The sequence below is a fragment of the Lepidochelys kempii genome, chromosome 2 (genome assembly GCF_965140265.1).
Source record: "Lepidochelys kempii isolate rLepKem1 chromosome 2, rLepKem1.hap2, whole genome shotgun sequence".
In the NCBI taxonomy this organism is placed as follows: domain Eukaryota; kingdom Metazoa; phylum Chordata; order Testudines; family Cheloniidae; genus Lepidochelys; species Lepidochelys kempii.
This window is the reverse complement of record NC_133257.1, coordinates 109749583-109772026: the sequence shown is the minus strand read 5'-3', so window position 1 is coordinate 109772026 and position 22444 is coordinate 109749583. Positions and strand designations below refer to the sequence as shown.

The 22444-nt window shown below is 40.7% G+C and overlaps 1 long non-coding RNA gene across 4 annotated transcripts in view; it reads right to left on the bottom strand.

Annotated features, from left to right (window-relative positions):
- Positions 1-1368: 1368 nt before the first annotated feature.
- Positions 1369-22444, bottom strand: part of LOC140905950 (uncharacterized) — an 86624-nt gene continuing 65548 nt past the window's right edge. For 3 of the 4 annotated variants that reach the window (XR_012156997.1, XR_012156994.1, XR_012156995.1), the window contains exon 5: positions 2141-4233. This is a non-coding gene — a long non-coding RNA (uncharacterized lncRNA). Of the gene's footprint in view, positions 1759-2140; positions 4234-22444 lie in introns of those variants that run through there. The other variant, XR_012156996.1, reaches the window with a different exon arrangement.

Below are 22444 nucleotides of genomic sequence, written 5' to 3'. Positions count from 1 at the left end.
AACCTCTGCCAGGCCAAGAATGGGTGATTTTTTTTGTTAAATGGCATATTTCAGATGCTCAGCTGTGCTTCACTTGTGGATTTAAAAAAATTAAAAAGATTTCAGTTACCATATCTGACACCCCTTTACAGCCTTCACAAATATTCACTGAGAATATATATATAATTTTTGAAAACAAAAGTCCATCTCGTTCCTACAAAACAACTGTAGTTTTTGTCAGATCATAGCTTCCTCCTTTGAGCGAAGCCCAGGGGTGCTTAGAACGATGCTTTCTGTTCTGAGTGTGTGTGTGCGTGCACACACCAGGGAAAGGGGGCTTTGCTTCTGGTAGCCCCAGAGGTATCATTAAATTGTGATGTGTGGTGTCACATTTCAAACCCCTTTGTGATTTTTTGTTTTAGAACTAGATACAAATTATGAGTAAATATGGTCCAGAAGTCTTTACAAGAAAGGCATAACATTGAGGGCCAAAATTATCCAGCTAGAATGTCACTAGATCTGACCTCGTTCTGTAATATCCCTGGAATCTGCATTTGTGATTGTTGCCCATCAAATAAATGGTATCATCCTAAGTGTTAGCAGAGAAAAGAGTGGCTGTACTTGTCTGATGAAGGTCAATGCCTGTGTATAATGATTTGACTTGTACAAAATGCACCAGCAATGTCAGTATAATTTTCAGATCTGATAGGACAATTTGCAATGAACAGGTAATTTAAATTTTGCTTGTGTTTCTGTTTGTGAATTGACCACAAGCAGATCATGAAGTTTGCTAATTATCTGATATTCAAAATGACTTAATTTATTCAGCAAATAATTTTAGGCCTCCCAGATAGGAGGAATCCTAGAGTGGGGTAAAGCTGGCATGGCTTCTGTGTAAAGGGGATGGGGTTGGGAGGAGGCATGTCAGGGGCGGGGATGGACAGAGTGCATAGCAATCATGGACTAGAGCTGGTTCGTGTGAGGCCACTACAGCTATCATACTTTACAGCAGCACTTAGACTGCTCTAAATTATGCCAAAGGCCATCTTGGCCCCTGGCTGACTCTGGATTGGGAGAATTTAGAGCTACATTTCCTCCCCGCTCTCTGCAGCTGTGTGAAGTCCAAACTACACTGCTGGGAATCCAGACTGTAGTACTTTCACTTCGCACAGGTGTAAATCACTGCAGACGGTGCAAGGCAGTAGAGGATCAGGGCCCAGCTGTTAGTCCAGAAGAAACTATTTCTTTGCCCATTCATTAGCAAGAAATCACCTCTGTTCAGTCACTTTAAAAAAACCCAAGATCTTGGTGTTCTTTCTTTTCACAGAAAACATATTATATAGTGACTCTATATTTACTGTATGTAGCAAAGCCAATATTAATTCCTGGGTACAATGGTATGTATTCTTGCACGTTGTGTGAAAAATATACATAGAGTTACTAAGTAGTTCAAGTGACCAGGTAATTGTCCATTTTTAGAACCTGATGACTCAGATTTACAGGGAAGGTTCACGTAATAATTCTGCAATTACATGGTTCTTACTACATTCTTGCTAGTGGTACAAGGAATAAATACAGGCCACAGCAGAGTATATTTTTCTGCATAACTCCTACTAGCATTAATGAAGGAAACAATATACGTTAATTAAATGAAGCATTGGTATGGTAGGCAGCATTTGTTCTGTCTAGTCGTTAGAACACAGAACTTAGAGTCAAGATTTCAGACCTATCCCACACAGCTTTTAAGTATGTGCTTTAAGCATTCCGGGAGCAGTCTCTCTGAAAAAAGAAATGTAAAAATTGTATTTCTACACATGGATTACTCATAGTGATCAGCCTCAAATACAGGTTTATTTACATATGACATTTAAACAAAAATAGGGAGGTTATATATTTTTCTGCTAAACTAGATAGTCTGTACATTATTGCCAAGAAGCAGAATAAGAAGTACTTGACCAATTTTTTTTTTACAGTGAAATGATAAATATATTAACTGGTAAAATTTCAAACTTAACAATATCACTCAAAAGAAAATATTTAGCTACCAAAATAAGATAACAAAAATAATTGAATAAAAAACAAATAGATAAGAGTTTATATTATGAGATACGCATTTCTTTGTACTTGATAAGAAAATTCCCATATAGGCAGTGTTAAATTTTTATAATCTCCTTAGCTATTTATTTCCTTGCTTTTAAGACCTTGAGTTCTATAGATCTAATAGTTACTTACTAACCTGAACTGTTTTTTAAAACTCTTGCTCTGGAATTTATATTTATAGAGCACTTTACAAACAAGTAAGGTATAAGCCTCTGCTCCAATGTAATATAGACTTAACACATCAAGGGGTGATATATAGAGTTTTGGGTTCAATCCAGAAAGAACAAGGGATACAACAGTTAACCAACTGATCATACATTGTTGAGAATCAACTGTTTAGATATTTACAGAATATATGTTTTGATCAAAGATTATGCTGCCTGGAAAATAACCCTTCACCTGCATGAATGTCTTTAATTTTGTTTGCACACTATATGGTTAAGTGGGTTTGAGATTTCTTCAGCATATTGTGGGGAGACTGCCAGAGGAAAAGATGAGTCTTTCCTTATTGGCTTACTCTCTCCTCCGCTAAGAGAATCACTTCTAATTGATACTGTTTCCATTTAATTACATATAATTTTTCTGTTTTGCTACCAAGGGAGCCAGGAGAAGAAAACAATACTCTGTCTACATACAAATCTTCCAATCAACTCTTTAAAAGTTTTCTGCTCCGGAATTTGACTTTATATTTTGAAATGTAAATGTTTACACAGGTCCTTTACAACTGTTCAGCTCTTGGGGATGTTTACAGTTAAGTTCAGACCTGTGGTTTAATGCAGGAAGACCGCCCCCCCCCCACTTCCCTTTCAGTCAGCTCACAGTATGGGGTTCATTGTATAAGTTCAGCGCCTATGGAGGTGCTTCCAGTTCCCAAATTTTTGAAAGTGGAGTTCCCTTTCATGAAAACAAAACCAATCGTGCATCCCTTGTAACCCTGCCCTGTATTGTTAAACAGCCATTTCAACTGATGCATCTTCCATGCCTTGGGTGCATTTCACACTTTTAGGAAACACTGGCCTACAGTTCTCTGCTCAGGCTGGGTTGAGGGTACCAGCATCCTTTTAGATGGCCATGAAGGAGACAAAGGACAAGAGCAAACAGGAGTGGGCTGTAGTTTGGGAGCAGGGACATAGCATTATACCCTTCACCACTGAAGTCAATGACTTTTTCCTTTCGCTGGAATGGGAACAGGACTGAGCCATTATACAGTGAATATGTTCAATTTCTTGGGGGGACTGGAGAAGGATGTGTTAAGGAGAAGGCTTCATTACTTGCTACTGACTAGTGAAAGGAGACCCATAAGGGAGGACTACTTCTGGATGGAAGGTGCATGGCATGAAGTGAGGGAGAAAAGAAGTAGGGAGAAGGGTTAGGAAATAGATTAGAAGAAAATCACCATCTCTCCGTGCAGAATGACAGTGAGCTCTGCTCACTCACATTCCTAGAGGTAAGGGTTAGGTGAGCCGTTCCGTCAACAAAGAAACTGGCAGTTCTAAAATAACCATGACCCTTGATGAGTTTCCTCATTCCCATGTGGACAAGCAATGGGCTCAGTCCCCAGCTGCATTTAACTCACGCTTGGCTCATCTGAGGGCCTGGGGAGAAAGGGAAGGCAAAACTAGTTCTGAGCCCTCTTTATGCTTCCTGGAGCAGCTGGGCAGCCCTCAACACAACCAAAGGATCATGCCCTAAGTGAAAGGTTATTCATAAATAGTTGGGTATGCTTCTTCATGACACGGGATCTAAAGCCATGGCTCCCTCGTGACAAAGTTTTGAGCTTTTAAAAGAACTTTTATTTAAAAATCTTTGTAAGGAACGTATTTTAGATAGAAATTTTATGGTCATTAATGATCAGTTTGGGTTATTTGAAGCAAAAATATGGTCTCCAGATTTGATCTGGTCAGAACGTAGAGGGGGAACAAACCTTTCTGAAGAAGTCAAATGCCTTGCCAGTCTGTTGTATCTCCCTGGATTCTGTTTGCAGCATGAGTATTTCATGAAGTAGGGGCTTATCTTCTTAGGGGGCAAATATCTCCACCTCTTACCTTCTGACAAAGGGAAGTTCTTCTGCCCTGGGCATGTAACCAGGATGGGTGGCATGTCTCATTTATTTTTCTATTTGAATCCTTACAACTCCATCTGTTCCTCCCAGGCCTGGTGACAAATGTAGTAACTCTTATTAGGTCAAAATAGCTGAAATCATACAGCAATTACACACATATATATACACATATGCATACAGAGGGTTTTTCTTTCTCTTTGGAACAAAACATTCCCTCACTGTTCACATGGCCAGAGCAGCTGTCCAGCTGGCAGGAGCTGAGATGTTAATGTTGTCAGTGAAAGGATGAGTCACTCTGCAGAAGTTATTTAGGATGGTCTTTCCCCCGCCTCTTCTTCTTGGGTTTACTCTGGAGCTTTTCATTAGCCACAGCCTTCTGGGAGTGCACAATGTAGGTCTTTCAGGGTAGGAAGGCTCTTAATAGAAGTCACAAAGCTTGCAAGTCCCAGGCTCAGTGGAGCTGTATGTCTAGTTTAAAAAGCTTCCATCCGTCTCTGAGTATGAGATACTAGCCCCAAACCATCTGCCCCTGTGGTATGTACTGCTAGCCCTAAGGTCTGCTTTAATTTTTAGAAGATTTAAAAAAAAAATCAGTGTGTAGGGAAAAAGCAGAAAATGGTGAGGGATGATGGGAGAATAAGAAATTATTATTATTTATTTACCTACAGAGTGTTTATTTTTGACAAACGATTAGTTTTTAGAGTAACAGCCGTGTTAGTCTGTATTCGCAAAAAAGAAAAGGTGTACTTGTGGCACCTTAGCGACTAACCAATTTATTTGAGCATGAGCTTTCGTGAGCTACAGCTCACTTCATCGGATGCTGTTTTAGTGTTCCATTTTGGTAATGGATTGCAATCCAGTGGACACATTCTGTTTCTCTTTCTATGAGATTCCTGCTTCTTCAAGCTCCCAGTGATGTCTTGAACTCCTGTGTCCATTGTCCTTTCATTTCCCTCTCTCTAAGGCCTGGTCTACACCTAAATTTTAGGCTGACTTAGCTACGTTGCTCAAGGCTGTGAAAAATGTTGTACCCTGAGCATTGTAGTTATGTCAACCTAACCCTGGGTGTAGACGTGGCTCAGTTGACAGAAGAATTCTTCCATTGACCAACCTACCATCTCTTGGAGAGGTGGATTAACTACAGTGATGAAAAAACCTCTCCCATTGATATAGGAAGCATTTACACTATGGCATAGCTGTGCCACTGGTCCATAGACATACTTTTATTCTGAGTTTTTCTGTCTTCTGTCACTCTCCTCTCTGGTGATGCCTGAGTTCTGATTATCTGTTCAGGCCCCTGCTGGACCAGAGAGAGTGAGAAGAGCTAAACCTGGAACAGCTGCCATCTTGCCCCTACAGATGGAGATTCACAATGAGCCCTTGAGTGTTGACCTAGTTATGTCGCTCAGCGGTGTGAAAAATCTACAACCCTGAGCAGCGTAGTTAAGCTGATCTAGCCCCTAGGTAGACAGAGCTGGGTCAATGGAAGAATTCTTCCATCGACCTAGCTACTGCCTTCTGGGGAGGTAGATTACCTACACTGATGGGGGAAACCCTCCTGTCAGTGTAGGTAGTGTCTACACTGAAGCATTACAGTGGCACAATTGCAGCACTGCACCATTGTAGTATTTCAAGCATAGACAAGCCCTCAGCTGGCACTTGGTTTGCCACGGGCCAAACAGCTGGTTCCAGCTTTTGACTGGCAAAAGCTTGGCTTCCTTCATTACTAAAATGATGGATTTCCCCCAACCTCACCACAGCACATCAAACTCCCCTGGACGTTATATGGATCAGAAATACTGTTGTATGTGACAACTATGGGCATTTTATTCATAAAGATACTCTTAGGTTACAATTAAAAGGGATCGTTGAAAAAACTGGGTTTGTTTCGTCTGGAAAGGAGAAGGGACGTAACAGTTTTCAAGTATATAAAAGGTTGTTACAAGGAGGAGGGAGAAGAATTGTTCTTCTTAACCTCTGAGGATGAGGACAAGAAGCAATGGGCTTAAATGCAGGAAGGGAGGTTTAGGTTCGATATTAGGAAAAACTAAAATTGTCAGCACTGGAATAAATTGCCTAGGGAAGTTGTGGAATCTCCATCATTGGAGATTTTTAAGAGCAGATTAGACAAACACCTGCCAGGGATGGTCTAGATAATACTTAGTCCTGCCATGAGTGCAGGGGACTGGACTAGAAGACCTCTTGAGGTCCCTTCCAGTTCTTTGATTTTTCTCATAGACAGGGCACAAAATTCCACTCTGGAGTGAGCAAGCACAATTTGAAGTGAAGTCAATGGGAGTTGGGCTTGGTTTACCGCAGGGCAGAATTTGACCCCTTGAGTTTCCCATCCAGTCCTTGCAAAGGTCAGCTTCAAAAGCCTAATGGAACATATTACAGAAAGGCACCCTGTCGCCTTGGTGCTAACAGTAGATTCCTTAATTTTCTTAGATTGTAAATTCTTTGGTAAATGGATTGTCCTTTCACTCTGTGTGTACAATGCCTAGCTCAGGGAATAGGTAAGGGAAGGCAAAGGACAGATCCTGACTTGGATTGGGGCCTCTGGATACTAATATAATACAAATAATTAACAACAATAACAACAAAATCTCAACTGCTGGGTTTAAGCACAACTTCCAGTGGCAAGATGTAACATGGAAAAGCAGATGCAATCTAGAGGCAATTATAAAAGACCCTTGGAAAATATAGTAACTTTGTTTTTCTTAAACATATGTGTGTATGAATTCAGTGCTGGTAAAAGATGCTGGATACATGGCCCTGAATATTTAAATGTTATATTACCCCATAGGTATAGTCCAGACAGTGGCCCAAGCTTACACACACTGCCCTGCTAGTATGTGCTGAAGGGATTCATGTTTAGCCACGAGAAACAAAAAGTTAGTCTCCATTCTAGCCCATGCAGTCCTTGGCATCTCTTCTAAGACTGCCATCCTGGGTGCTAACTGGTGCCAACTCTAGTCCTAGTTTTATTGTGTGGCTAATTGTGCACTGGGAACTGGACTGAAATGACCTTACTTCTTAGCAACAGGACTGAATTTTTTGGAGCAAGATAAATATGCAATCACATTTTGGGCCACACAAATGATATATGACTGGAAACAGTCTGAATCTCTTCGGCTGGGAAGTATGTGAAAATAGAATTGATTACAAGATGTTAAGTAAAAGTTATTAAAATCCAAACAATATTTGAATGGATTGAAACTGAAGCATTTTAATGAACTGTGGTTCAGCCTGTTTTGACTGCAGTTCTCATCATTTGTGGCGTCAATGCATAAAATAGTCAAAAAATCGTCATATGACCCTTTTGCATCCTTTTCAGCATCAGAAGATTTAGGCTGTGGGAAGAAACAAGGGAAGGATTATGAGACTGGGTTATTCTTGCTGTGGTGGGTTGGAGGCTGCACCACATTATCAATTGCCTTAGCTAAAAATCAAAACATAAAAATATATGTAGTGTAGAGAATCACAGTTTAAAGTTCCAGATTACATTGGAACTGGAGAAGTGGAGGTGGGGGAAAAAGAGAAAAAGGGGAAAAAAATCTCAGTTAAGCACCCTTTCAAGTTTTTTGCACTATATTTTAAAAATTGTCATGGAATTTTTCATCTATACATTAGTCATTTCCCAGTGTGCCCTAGCTGTGATCCAGTCAAGACAGATGGGTATGTAACCACTCTGAAGTCACCCCAGAAGCTAAAAAACATTGGATTAGAGCCTAGCTGGGGCCGAGACTTAAACTGGTTACTTATGTCCAGTTCCTTATCTAGGATCCTAGGTCCTTATTTCAAAGCTAAAATTGACTTATTCCCACAATTAATTTGTCAATCTTTAGATTTTTCCCTACTTAAATGATCTGAAATTTTATTTTGAATAATACTTTGTTCATGTTTTCACAACACAGCATTCAGAAACACTTCTCATTCCACATTGCGTTAATCTGAGTATGTAACTGGGGTTTCAGCACTGAAAGGGAGAAAATAACCAGTTTGTGCAATGTTAGTTACTTTAAAATGACCAGTGAAAAATGATCTTTCAGTGGTATTTTAATGAATTTTTCCATTAGAGAATTTATTTTTTGCCAAAACATACTACTAAATTGACAATCAAATAACAAGTGACTAACTGTACCAGAAGAAAAAATACAAAACCAACATATACAGTGATAGCAACATGGTTTTATATAATTTTGTGGGTGTCTAATTGGCCTGATATAAAATATCAAATTAGGTTTGAATATTCAAATTAGAAGGTTTAAATAGTCTCTTCACTAGTTTGTTCTATTCTCTGATATTTTGTCCTATTTTTAACCTCTACAGAGGTGACACATCCCCCCTCAGTGTTACTGGCTGCTTATTGTCAGTCTGTAGTACTGACACCCCATCTGTGTGCTCCAGCTAGCAGCAGGTACTGTAAATCAAAGAGATTTATGAAAAGGCTTTGAAGTTTTCTGAAGGACAAATCACATGTGTAGAAAATAACTGTGTCTGGTACCCAGTGATGTCGCACAGTTTACTAAATATTGTTGGGATCAGATAATTTTGTTAAGGAACCTAAAGAAAAATGAAATAAATATATAGATACACATGGGCACATTTCCATGTTTTTCAGTCCCTATACACCTCCAGGATACCCCTCCTGCATGTTTGTACACTCACATTCTTAAACACGCCCATTGTCACAGAGAGAGCTGGGCCTTTATGGAGTTCATGTCCCAGCTTTGACTTATACCTGGGGTTTCTCTTAAAGTGGAGAACTGGAAGCAGAGGGTCATGCAACTGCTAGTCTATTTAAGGTTACCTCCAAATCAGTCAAGAGAGAGATCCCCACCCAGCACATTCTAATCTCTCTGGAGTAGCCCAGTGAGAAGGAAGGAAACCTGGACAGAAGCTTGGCCTAGAAACCCAACAGCAGAGAAGTCCAGAGTCAATAGTAGTTAACTGGGATCAAGGGCTCCAGAGTGAGACAAGTGGTGATTCCCTGGCTGAGCAGGAACAGCAAAGGAGCCTGGGTAGATCTGTCTATAAAGGCTGAGGAGGCAAACCTCAAATAGGAAATAGCCTGGGAAATGGTGGAGCAGGGCAGTATGGGCTTGTGACTGACTATGCTTTATGCGTATCTGGGCTGGTATGCATACTAGAAGGAGGACACAGGTCCCTCTTATGATGCCATCTAGAGAGATCGTAGGAAAACTTCTGTATAAAGGAGAAAATAACTGGTAAGTGCAGAGAGCCATAGGACTATTGAACTGTCTGTAGAGGGACTTGTTTCATCTGAATGAATGTTTTGTTCAATTTTTGTTCTGAAGAGGAGTCCTTTTCTTTTTTTTGCCAGAGGGCCAATACACCAAATTGATGGAAATCTACCCAACCAGCCATAGGAAAACTGAAGCACATCAGCAACAAATGTTGAAAGGTAAGCCACTTCCCCACAGCCGTAGATGATCCCTCAGACTTATAGGTGGAGCTGGTAGCACCACCTATTATTAAGGTTGCCTGACACTTCCCATTATAAACCCCTTCAGTTGCTTGTATCCTGCCATACTTTGTATATTTGAGGTTAAATTTCACATGCAGGTTGTCTGCCTTATGCTGCACTTTTTTTATTTTGGAAGATTTCAGCCAAAATGATTCAAGAACAAGGGTAGAGAAAAATATCTGTTGTGTCCATGTTAAAAAGTTCTGATGACCTTTTCTTTGAGAAGCTCTAGCACTCCCAGACTTTGGAGTAGGGACTTGACATTTGGCTAGGAGGTACACTTTGCATCAGGAATGTGCCTCTTGCTGTCCCTGTGAAAATCTACCCAAATTTAGCCAAGTTATAAACATTTGAAAAATCAGTTTGCACATGCTCATTAGAGAGTTGCTAGAACTATGGAGCTAAATTCCCTGAAGATTCCCTCCACACTGGGCATGTTCCAGACTTTCCCTGCAAGTACAATTTCTGATTGCTTTGGGTTGTTTTGATCCATGTCTAGGCACTGGAACTGAAAGTAGAGATATTCTCTTCTGTGCTCTCAATGCCACCTCCTACTCCCACACCATTGATGCGCAGGTAGTGTGGAGGAGTCAAGAGCCAGACCTGGGGTTGGTGGGGTAGATTGGGAGAAGGAGGTGGGAGGAAGACTGGAATTGAGGGAGAAGGAGATGGAACTAGCCTGGCAAGGAGATTGGGACTGGAAGCCAGTAGAGAGAGAGGGGGTGAAAGAGGCAGATCTGCCTCTGCAACCTTAATTCAAACACATTGTGCATATGCAGATACAGTCTTCAGTTACATGAGTACATAATCATACAGATACACTAAACAGATTTCATAATATGGCTGTACACAAGTGCCTACCTTCCCACAATCTCACACTTGTCCCTGACACACTCATATGTGCATATGCTCATCATACATATGTTTCCTGTTCTTCAATTAAGTCTCATGGTAGACAAAATGAAGATATCCCCAAAACTCTTTGGTGCAGTTAAATTCCTTTCCCTTTATTTTGGCAAACTTTCATTTGCTTCTTTTGTGTCAGTCCCATGTTACCGTGACTCTAAGAGCATTCCAGAGCCAGAGAGCAAGGGATTCATTGGTATCAGGTAATGAGTTTCAGCTGGACTGTCAAATTCAGTGTAATGCAACTCACTCTGGTTATAATTTGTATCTAAAAGGTGTCATGTAATACGCCATTGGAAAACGAATAGCTCACTGATCATTAATATTCTTGTGTACTGTATGTATGCAGTGTGCATCGAGTTATGAATATATGCTGAAGTGATGATTAAAATGTGTTTAAGCCAGGCATGTCAGGAGGCGTTGATAAACAGGTCTGCCCTAGACAGAAGAATGCATATTTGCTTCTCTGATCAGCCTGATTGTCAGGCAGAGACAATGAAGGTCTATTTTCATATTAGGTAAACAAAGCTATCAAGCTAACAAGTGGGGGAGGAGACAGCATGGCAGGAGAGAGAAGCTTGGTCTGGGTTTTACTTTTCAAAGAAAACATTGCAAAGGTTTACTGGTCTATAAAGACAAAGGGAGGGGCTGAACCTCAACTGCTAAGCAATTGAATCAAATGATTGTATAGAATATTGCTGTATTATAAAAGTGTATAGAGTGAGGATTTTTATGAAAGCCTGTGACACTGGTGATAATATCATTGTGAATTGTACATATTAACACCACATAAGGAATTATGGATACTCATTGATATTATGCTTTACAGTCTGTGACCAAACAAAGGGAGAAACAGGTCTCTGGAAGGTAGGAGGGAATGTCACAGCTATCTACCTGTCTGCAATGAAATTAAGCAAGGTGTGATTAAAAAAAAACAATGGCAGCCTCTCTTGCATTCAAATACAGGAGGGTGGGAAGTCCACAGGAAGAAAAACAGCATGAGGTCATCCTGCCTCTTGAAACAAGATCATTGAACTTTGGAAAATATAAGCAAGGACGGAAGCCATCTTTGGCATCCATCCCTAGACAGATACAAGGGAACAGGACTCTTGCAAGCTGAGAAAGATGGATCCTTCAACCAAGCGGGGTTGAGGTCTTTCGAAACAGAATATAGGTAAGAAACCTGCTCAGGCAGAGATCTTTCACCTAGGAAGACAAGGGAAACCAGCCCCTTGTGCTTCTCTGGAAGGTCCTGACAGAAAGAGTCAGCCATGGCTGGAAAGAAGAAAGAGTGGTAAGAAACCATCTTGATCAAAGCCTGCACTTTGATTAAGTTTTAGAAATGTGCTTTTTACTTTTATTTGCTTGTAACCCTTTCTAACTTTATTCCTCTTACTTGGCATCACTTATATCCTATTGTTAATAATTTTTTTTTGTTTTTACTATAAACCAGCACAGTGCTGTGCTTGAAGGAAAAAGTGTATTTACAGCTTATTAACTTAACTGGGGTAATGTGCTTTTGTCTCTTTAAAGGACCAACAAACATTATTTCTCTGAGTGGTTCAGGGGAGGACTGGACACTTCAGGGCACATGGTTTTGGGGAAATTTGGGACTGGGAGTGTGTTGGGGTCACCCTGCTGGTTATAACTGCTGGAAGGCAGAGTGGGGCTGTAGACAGGCTGCTGGGGTCAGAGCTGTTGCACCAGGGCTGTCCAACACACAGACACTCAGTCTGTGATTTGCATGCTTGTAGTCTGGCCGTGAGCATCCCAGGCTGTTAGCTACAGCTGCAAAGTGTTATAAGGCCCACAGGGTTGCAGGGCAAGTGGTAGAACAACCCTTTACTGGGCTGAATAGCACCCCCCAAGTGTGACAGTTACTTTGCTTTTAAAGAAGGTTTTCAAACTTGTTTTGGAGAGCTCTGGGATCTCCTTTTCTTTTTGCTAGTGTGTCTACTTCTGCACTTGCTCACATTGCTACAAATGGGGTACAAAAGTCTCTGCATGCATTATTTCTTATACAAATGATAGGTGCGGACGTCAATTTACAGGCAAATAAAAGGATTTACAAAGTAGGCTAGATAGAATACAACTAGTGATGACAGCAAACAAAATGGAGGGAGCAAGGGCATGAGAGAGTAAGGGCTGTGACTGTCATAAGATGAGCTCAGTGTTATGTATATAACTTGTTGCTCTTTGGTGATTTAAAAAAATAGTTTGTAAATTTAATATGTAAAGATGTTTGGGTCGAATCGGAAATACAGGGCAGGGTGAAGGCCAATGACATATTTGAGTTGTAAGTAATTTATCTTGGTTTCATTTTCATGGCTTACTATAATGCCAGTTCAAAGCCTGGGAACCAAAGACAATGCAGAACGCTGAGATATAAAAACAAAGAATGGTGAGTGCACGGAATCTCCTTCCAACTAGTCAGTGTTCCTATTATTCTGTGTGGATTACCTTCATGCAAAGTATATATGTGCCCTTGGAATGACTGCTATGGCATTCTTGAAAACTGGAGAGATGCATAACCCCTCTGAGTCTGGCTTCAGTCCAAATTTCCTAGAGCCACAGGAGCTGACTCACCACCGCTGAGCATTGTTGTTAATTTTTTCTGGCATCAACACATGTGCAGTGACTTTTTTCCCCACCAAAGAGCACATAGTCACATCAGAGGAAACATTTTCTCCTACCAGTAAACACTCACTAACACACTGCAGTCAAGATTTTTCATAGGCTCCAACTATGCCCAGGACTGCCACATTTTTGAGACTTACTTACCCTTGCATGTAGTTTGAGAAATGAGCATTCTGGCTCCAATTCAGGAAAACACCCGTATTTAGGGCAGCACTATAGCACATGTTTTAGTCCAGCTGAAGTCAACGGTACTTAGGCACATGCTTAAAGTAAAGAATATACAGGGCCAGATTCAGTTCTCATTTCACTAGTGCAAATCCTGTGGAGATCAGAATTTGGCTAAAATATTTAAGTGATTAATAGTAACAAAGTTACAGTAGGCCTGATTCTCCTCACATGCACTGTTGTAATTCACGAGTAACTAGGCTGAAAATCACTGTGGTGTCAAATCAGTGAGAGAGGAGAAACCTGGGATTTCTAGATTATCTACCTCAGTAAATTTATAAGATCCATATGAAGTTAAAGATGGGCTTAAGACATGTTTTCTGGATGATGTTCATAAGTGCTCCTGGAGCTCTGGGGCTGGATCTGGCCTATTATAGGGATAGGCAGTGCAAAATGACTTTATGGCGGGTGGGCAAAGATGCTCTTATAGTCGTAGCAGCTTTACACTCCCTACTTCCAGCATAGTGGGTCTCTTGTTGCCACCTGAGGACAGATGTGTGACAGGGACCAGAGGGATAGGACTAGAACACAATGTGATCTGCTGATCCCTGGTTGGCACTATGGTCCTCCTGAGGCATCTATTCTGGCCACAGTAGGGTAGAGCAACTCTGTGGCTACTTGTGACAGGGTCTGTTTGGCTCCCTAAGTCAGCCCAGATTAAGAGGAGGCCTAAAGGTTGCTTACAGCTACCTTTGCTTCCCTCTACCCCAAATAGCTGCAATGAACATGAGTTCAGTGAAGTTTGGGATTGACTTGTGGGTGTGGATCAGTATAGATAATCATTAGATGTGAAGAGCAAATCCAAGTTCCCTCAGAGTTTGAGAGTGTTTGTTTGAATCTGGAGTTTTGGTTCATGCCTCTCTGGACCTGAAACATTATGTGGTCAAAACAGTAATATTTTTCCTACAAAAGGCAAGTATGGGAAAGGTTTCCAGCTAGACAATTTGATTTTTAAATAAGCGTTCCTGCTTTTAATGAATCATTTAAACAAAAGTGAGTGTGTAAGGAATAGAATACAGGTCGTGACACACTTTTGGTTTCTTAAAATGCTCAGTTTTCATTGAACCAAATAGTTCTTAAAATAACAGCATCTGAAAATCTTGGCAATCTGTTTCCCTCTCTCTTACCCTTTTTACAAGAACTGAGAAGTCTTTCAGCATTATGCAGGAGGGCTGCTAAATAACAGCCAGAACAAGAGCGCCTCAGTTTCTACTGCTCTATCTGGGGACCTATTGGACTATTATTAGCATGGCATACAAAATAGATTTTGTAAATATTTGAAAAGCCTTGCCAAGCTGTGTTGCAAGGACACATGCTCTTTTATAAGTTCCACGATCATTAAACACAGACAAAAAGGAATGAAAGGGCTGATGGCAATTCACATTTATCACTCTGTTTTATCCTTTCTGTATAATAAGATGGGTCCTTATTTCTTGGATCAAAATTTCAAATGCTGTCTCTGAAACACTGGAAGGGAATTTTGTTGCAAGTTCTAATCAGAACATCTAAGTCCCCAGTTTTAGTTTGCAGGGGCCCCCTTGTTTTCTGTGCTCAATTTGGAGGGTTAGTCTGAAAATTCAGCCCCTCTGCTTTAATGTAGCTTGAGATGCAGAACATTTATTGCAAAGGATTTCCCTTGTATCTGCTGTGGCTTATACAAATATATAAGTAGTGAATTGTAATCTTTATTTTAGTCACTAGAGGGAGGGCAACTACATGGAATTATTCACCTGTCATACTTTTTTTATCATCTACTCATCTGTGCATTCACCTCAAGCAAGAAAGTAAATGCTCTTTTTGGTGGTTTTGGTGAGAAAACTGTGTTCTATTGCCCCCCCCCCCAAAAAAAAAAAAAAAGAGAGAGAGATTTTACTAGTGTTATATGGGAAACTTTTATCATTGTCTTTTGTGGGGCAAAGGGACACATCCTTTCAGAGTAGCAGCCGTGTTAGTCTGTATCCACAAAAAGAACAGGAGTACTTGCGGCACCTTAGAGACTAACAAGTTTATTGGAGTTGTCTTTTGGAAAGGACCTACATAAACCTTTATTGTAGCTGTAGTTCCACTGAGTAGCCGATGAATGTGGAACAGCAAGGGATAGGAAAGCTGTCCCTTTAAAGCATCTGGAGTCAGTCAACAAGTGCTAGCCATGTTCTTTGGGAGCTGGGGAATTTTTGTGAGAAGTGACCTCCTGCTTTGTTGGCGAAGAAACTGGGTTCCATCACTAATGTGTTTGCCTGGTAAGTGATGTGGGGGTGGGGGGCAAGAAGGTATTTCATGCCAACCAAATGCTGATGGTCATGCTAAAATTTCAACTGTGTACATCTCTGCTCTGGGAAGGAGAAGCTACAGCCAAGCCAGGTAGTGGTGCCCAAGATACAAGACCCAGACCTGTTCCAAAGAGACACTGACTCGATCTCATGTAGATCCTTAGCTCTCAAATTTCTTCATGTTAAGACAGTAATGTTAAGTAAAACAGAAAATGATGACTGTGAAGAGAGCTCTAACATTCGTGGGGAGGGTTGATTAAATGTGGAACTGAAGTATGTTGTAATATACTCCAGAGAGAGGAACTGTTTTGACTTTCTAGTGTGTACCAAGAAATGAAAGATTGGAACCACAAAATTCCATGCTGGTAGACAGACAGAGTGGGCCAAGTTAACCCATGGATCTGCCAAAGAGCAGCATACCCTTCAGCTATTTTTTTTTTCTACATCGGAGTATATGATGATTCTCCATGTAATCCAGGAGGATGGTTACAACAGTTTGAAATTAGCTACTAGCATTCCTGATGGTGAAGAATATTTCAAGGGTGTTACAGTGCCTCTCAGAAGTGAGAGACAAGAACTTTTTGTTGTCTTTGCTTATTAAGGACATATGAAGAGTCTAACATTTGGCTATTCATCTGCATAGTGGGCTGCAAACATCACGAGCCAGGTTCACCATTACACTCTAGTTACTGTGTGCTGCTCTAGTGATGCAAGTTAGCGATAAACTTGTTTTTAGTGGCCATCTGTGTTCTCAGCTGCTTTGCATCACCAGAAATGGTACAAACTAGCCAAGGAATCTGACCCTGCCCCACTGCAGAGGGATCATAGCTCTCTCTTTCTTCACACAGTTTGGAAGAGGGATCAGAGACCTGGCAGCATGAGCCATTGGGTCTTCAAGAAGAGCAAGGAGCTGAAGTCCCTATACCTCTGACAGCTAGAAGCTGGGACTGGATGACATGGGATGGATAAGTCAATAAATTGCCCTGTTCTGTTCACTCCTTCTGAAGCATCTGGCACTAGCCACTGTCGGAAGACAGGATACTGGGATAGATGGACCATAGTTCTGACCCAGTATGGCCATTCTTATGTCTCTCCCTCTTTAATTAAATATAAAAGTAAAACAAACATGTAACAAAATGTTAACTCTGAAAAGTTAGAAAGATGAAACTTTAAACAATAGTTTTAAATGAAATTTCTGAAGTCCTAACTAGACGAGACAGCCAAAATAGTTGTAATCCACTGAATCATCGCCAGTGAGGGAAGAGGATGAAGTATAACAACATAGGGGAGCTCACCCCTCTCTTCTTTGTCTACGTAAAATGCCTTTATCCACTATATGCAGTGTAGTTGTAGCCACTCTACTTTGAATGGTCCCTTACAATATGTGCTAACTACTTATGCTAAACAATCTGTTTCGCCCTGGACTTTGCTATGAGGCTGGGAGTTCCTGTCCCAGACCTGAAGAAGAGCTCTGTGTTGCTCACAAGCTTCTCTCTCTCTCTCTCTCACCAATAGAAGTTGGTCAAATAAATATTACCTCATCCACCTTGTCTCGCTCTTATCCACTATGGGTGGAAATGCTATGCATATGTGGGTTGTCACAAAAACTGAACAATAGGTGGAGGGGACTGTATTATGGACATATAATATCGGGGAATATGAAGGTTAGTGAAAGACCAGAACTGGATAGTGCTGCAAGGATTTAGCATTCCCAGTGGAAGGTCTAAAAGATCTGTAACACTCCGTGAAAAAGAGTCAGCAAAAAAGATTCTAAGAACATGATGATCTACTTCCAGGTCAGCTTGGGCCTCAAGCACAGACTGTGGGTCAGAGTCCCAGGTGGTGCTTCTACAGAGCTTTTTAAGTGACTTTGGTTTGTGGAGGAAATGAGGTGGTTTTGTTGGCCAGAGGCCTAACTGAATATTGCCAGTGGCCTGGAAGAGAGGATGGATTCTAGGAAAGGAAGAGTGCCAAGAAGATCTTGCTGGCAGTGGAGCAGCTGGCCTCCATTGCTCAGTCAGATTGGCCGACCCATGAGGATCCTAATTGCAGTACAACTGCTGCCTCCATTATCATTGCAACAGGAGCAGTCAGGCCAGAAAGCTTGGAAAGGACCCTGGATGCTGCTTCAGAGGCTATTAGATTTACTGCACTCTGCCCTAGCCATCGAGTAGCAGAGAAATTGTCAGATGGCAGCAGGGAAGAAATGGGTGATAATCAAGGTACATTTACACAAGTAGTTCATTGACTACTCATATGAGTAAGTGCTTAGCAATGTGAGCAAAAGTTGCACAGTTACCTTTGTATTCTAGTGAGTGTGATTATAGAGACAGAATTGGAAATGGGATGAGCTCTGCTCTTGGCAGCAGGATGTGAACTGGAAAGCACGCGCCACTTGTGAGGCCAATATCTGCCGTAAATAACATGAGCTGCTCAGGTGGAATCCCAAAGAAGGAATGAAGCTGTAGGGGATATTCCTCTACAGGTAGTGATGGCTGCATACACACCTAGCATAGGAGATTCATCCCTAACAAAACAGAGAAAGGAGGAAAAAATTGTGCTGAAAGATTAAGAAGGGCTATAATGAGTGGCAAGGAAATAGTGATTCAGACATAAATGGTCCCCAGAGGCTTGATGGCTTATTCCCAAAGCCAGCTTCTTTAGGAATAGAACAAAATCAAGTGAGCAAGTCCAGGCAATAAGAGTTCAAAGATTTGTCACAGAGCTCCAAGTCTAACATAGGTAGATGATACTGTCATCTGGCTATCTGTGTACTTGGACCAGGAAAAAGCATAATAGTTATACAGTAAAATGGTTCTGGTGATACTTCCCCTTCCCCACCCATCCCTCCTACTTTGTTTTCATTTGGTTTCTCTTCATCTAAGTCCAAGAGTTATTTAGTCTCAAGTGGTTAGCAAAAAGTCAGACAAAAAGAACCTGGGAGATTGGGTCTTTTCTGTCATCATCAGGTGCCACAGAAACCCAGGAAAGCTTTTTCACTCAGTGTTTTATTTCCAATGTGTCCACATGAAGGTAAATGTCTCAGGGGCAGGGATCGTCCTTTTCTCAATTTCAGTTTGCACAGATGTGTGCAATACAGGTACTGATCTAAACCAAAACAGGTATGAAAAAGCATGAGCTAACAGTAAAATGGGGATAGTAACACTCACCTTTGTAAAGTGCTTTGAGATCATAGGCTAAAAATCATTACATGTGTGCAAAGTAGTCATAGATTCCAAGGCCAGAAAGGGGCAATGTGATCATCTAGTCTGACCTCCTGTATAACATAGGTCATAGAACTTCCCCAAAATAATTCCTACAGAAGAGCTCTTAGAAAAAAAAATCCAATATTGATTTAAAAATCCACAAAGACCCTTGGTAAATTGTTCCAAATGTTAATTGCCCTCACAGTTAAAAATGTACGCCTTATTTCCAGTCTGATTTTATCTTGCTTCAACTTCCAGCCATTGGATCATGTTATACTTTTCTCTGCTAGACTGAAGAGCCTCTTATTAAATACTTCTTCCCTTTATAGGTGCATATATGCTGTAATCAAGACACCCCTTAACTCCTCTTTTGTTAAACCAAATAGATTGAACTCCTTGTGTCTATCACTATAAGGCATGTTTTCTCATCCCTTTAATCATTCTCATAGCTTTTCTCAGAACCCTCTCCAATCTATCAACATCCTTGGTGAACAGTGGGCGCCAGACCTGGACACAGTATTCCAGCAGTGGTCATGCCTTAGGTTCTAGGGGAGAAAGGTAAGCTTCCATTTTTTCCACCATCTCTTTGTCAGAGAGAAGAAGCTGGGAAGATGACCCTTGTAGAAAAAAGTATTTGAGTGTGTATACATGTCCTTAAAGTATGAGTGTGAGCACTATAATGACAGCAATAGCATTACTTTCTGCTTCTGATGAGCTTGCTTTCCCACATTTAGCATTTTAGCTCTTATTCACCAGTCTACTGTCCTACAGGACAGACTGCAGTATCGGTTTCATTATTGCACAAGATGTTGTTCATATGACATAGTCTGTCCAGTAGCCAGGCCAATCATTTTGATCTTAAACAGTGATGCATGACTAACATTTGTTTTATTTAGATCTGTTCATATCGTTAGATCTTTCCTTGCCAATGACAGTGTGGCAGAGGGAGATATAAGAGGAAAGTGTGAAACCACGCCAAGGTGACAAGCTATTTTGCATTGGCATCTGATGGCACTAATCAGTAATGATATACTTTAGAAGGTGTCTTTGATAACATGCTTTCATAATGTAACCCTCCTCATATTTTCATAATTTGGGTATATAATTTGTGTAGGGATTACAACCTGAATCTCTTTAGGTACCTCGGTTTCTGATACAGCAGCCTTTGAATCAGTGAGTGTCTGCTCTTGCTGCTTAATCTCTGAGGCAGCCAATCTGAGGACAGAAGGAGTTTTTACTTTATCTGTTCCAAACACACTTGTACTTTATCCCTTTGTATTGGAAAACAGCAAAAGCTCTCTGTGTATGTACACATGTATGCACGTTTATGTAGTATAGGGAGACAGAGACAAAACTGAACAAGTGTGGGAAGGTGAGAACCTTCATTGTGCAACAAACTGATGGCACCAAATATGCTGCATTTGTTGTGAGTTAAAACGCTTATACAAAGATTTTCTTAGTAATGTCTAAGCTTTTAATAGGGTAATTAATCTTTCTAAGTGTTAGTGCCAGATTATGGGATCAGCTATTACCCCTGGCTACAGAGTACTCTTTTGTGTGTTGCTATGAACAGGACTCGGTGATGAGAATACTCCATTTGCCAAACAAAGATATGGTTGCAGCTAGCTTATGTTTGAAATGCATTTTCTGGTGCAGTAAAAGAAGAAGCCATCCTTTCCCTGGGAATATTGGTGCCCTTTAAAGAGTCCAATTAAGAGAAGGAGGAGATGGGGCTTTGTAGAATATCCATAGTTTACAAAAATGATTTTTGATAATGGTGGTTTGCATGCCTGGCCTTTCTTTTTTTCTTAGTAGAAAGAAGGAGCTGTGTGGATAGGAGCAAAAGACATCTATGCTTTCTCAGATGTTCTGATGGAAGTAGGGGATGAAAGAGATAAGAGGGGCCCTTTAATTGAGAAATTAAAATCTAAATTTATTCCAGTAAACCAAACGGACAGGAAATAAAACTAAGTGACCAAATGTTTCTGAGTAAGATAGATAGCTTTGAGCAAACCTGATGACTCCATATGGCTAGTCAAAGTTATTCATTTTTTTTAAAAGAAATAAGTAGCTAAAGGCTTTTTTCCATGACATTAAGTAAAAATATACAATGAATGTACAGCTCAAGGTAGGTACTGTAGATACAGTGGATTTCAGTGGGCTTACTCTGATGCAGATTTGGCTCAATTGTGATTATTTCCATACTGCTGAGTGAACAATCTCTAATCTGATCTTGATCAAACTACACTGTCTACAGAGTTAGAGTCTCTGGTCTAGTGAAAACTGCGAGTTTGAGGGTTAGGTCAGTGATCTGGAATATATATTGATTTCTACATCAACTATAGGGCCTGATTCTCTACTAGCTTGCCCATTGTGTAGCCCTTTACACCTGAGCAAAGGGCCTTTTTCACTCACTTTGCACAAATGCAAGGCAGTGGCCAGCCAGGCTGGGTAGTCTTTCATTCTAAATAACTAACCTATGATGAATTTACCTTGTGGTGGGGGGAATAGTGATAACACTGTTTATTCATCAGGTGTCCAACAGCTGATTAGTTATGAATAGAGCATAATCAAGGTCTCAATTAACGTGACTGTGCCCATATCTGTCTGTTTAACCCCTGCTCTGTCAGGAGGCCTGGAGTTTGTTGGCAGCCCTTGAAAACTAGGTGGAGTCAGATGAAGATGGGATAGGGCTATGGCATGTGGGAAACAAACTGATTCAGTGAACCTTTCAAGAAGCTTCTGCCATTGAGGATGCTGTGAAACCTTAAATGAAGTTTAGTTTTCTTTCACCAGGACTGAATCCTTCCCCAAGTGTAGCTGCCAGTTGCCCATGTCAGTGTTAATTGTCACCCTGTACAGGTGGAGATTTTCAAAAGTGCCCAAGGGGGTTAGGAGCACAAGTCACAATGGGTTTTCTGATGGACTTGTGCTCCTACATTCCTTACGTGCTATTGAAAAACTTCTCCATAGTGAATAATATGCTCCTGGTATGAATTTGTGGGACTGGTAGGTCTCTTAAATGTTTTAATGACTACTGTATGCAATGTTGTTGTAGCTGTGTCAGTCCCAGGATATTAGAGAGACCAGTAGGTGAGATAATATCTTTTATTGGACCAACTTCTGTTGGTGAGAGAGAGATTACCTCACCTACCTTGTCTATTTAATGACTACCATCAGCCAACTGAATATTCATCAGTAATGAACAGTCTGAGCCCATGAATTTGTCTCTCTGGCCAGGTACTTACATAGCCCTGAACATTTACCATTAGTATCCTCCCAATAACAGTCTGTGAAATTGAAGTCATTTATTTGGAAATCTGTGTTTTCAGTAGGTGATCAGTTTTAGTGCTTTCAGACATCATATCCCATTGTCAGTAACTCTTTCAATTCAGATTCTGTACTTTGCCATTATACATTCCAGTTCCACACTATAGATAATATACTGCATGAGAAACTAAAAACTCTGAGGCAAAGCCCTCAAAAATAATTCCATCAGTCCTAACACAAGGAAGTTCCTAGTATTATAAATAATATACTCAGATATTCCATAACCTTTATTTTCAAC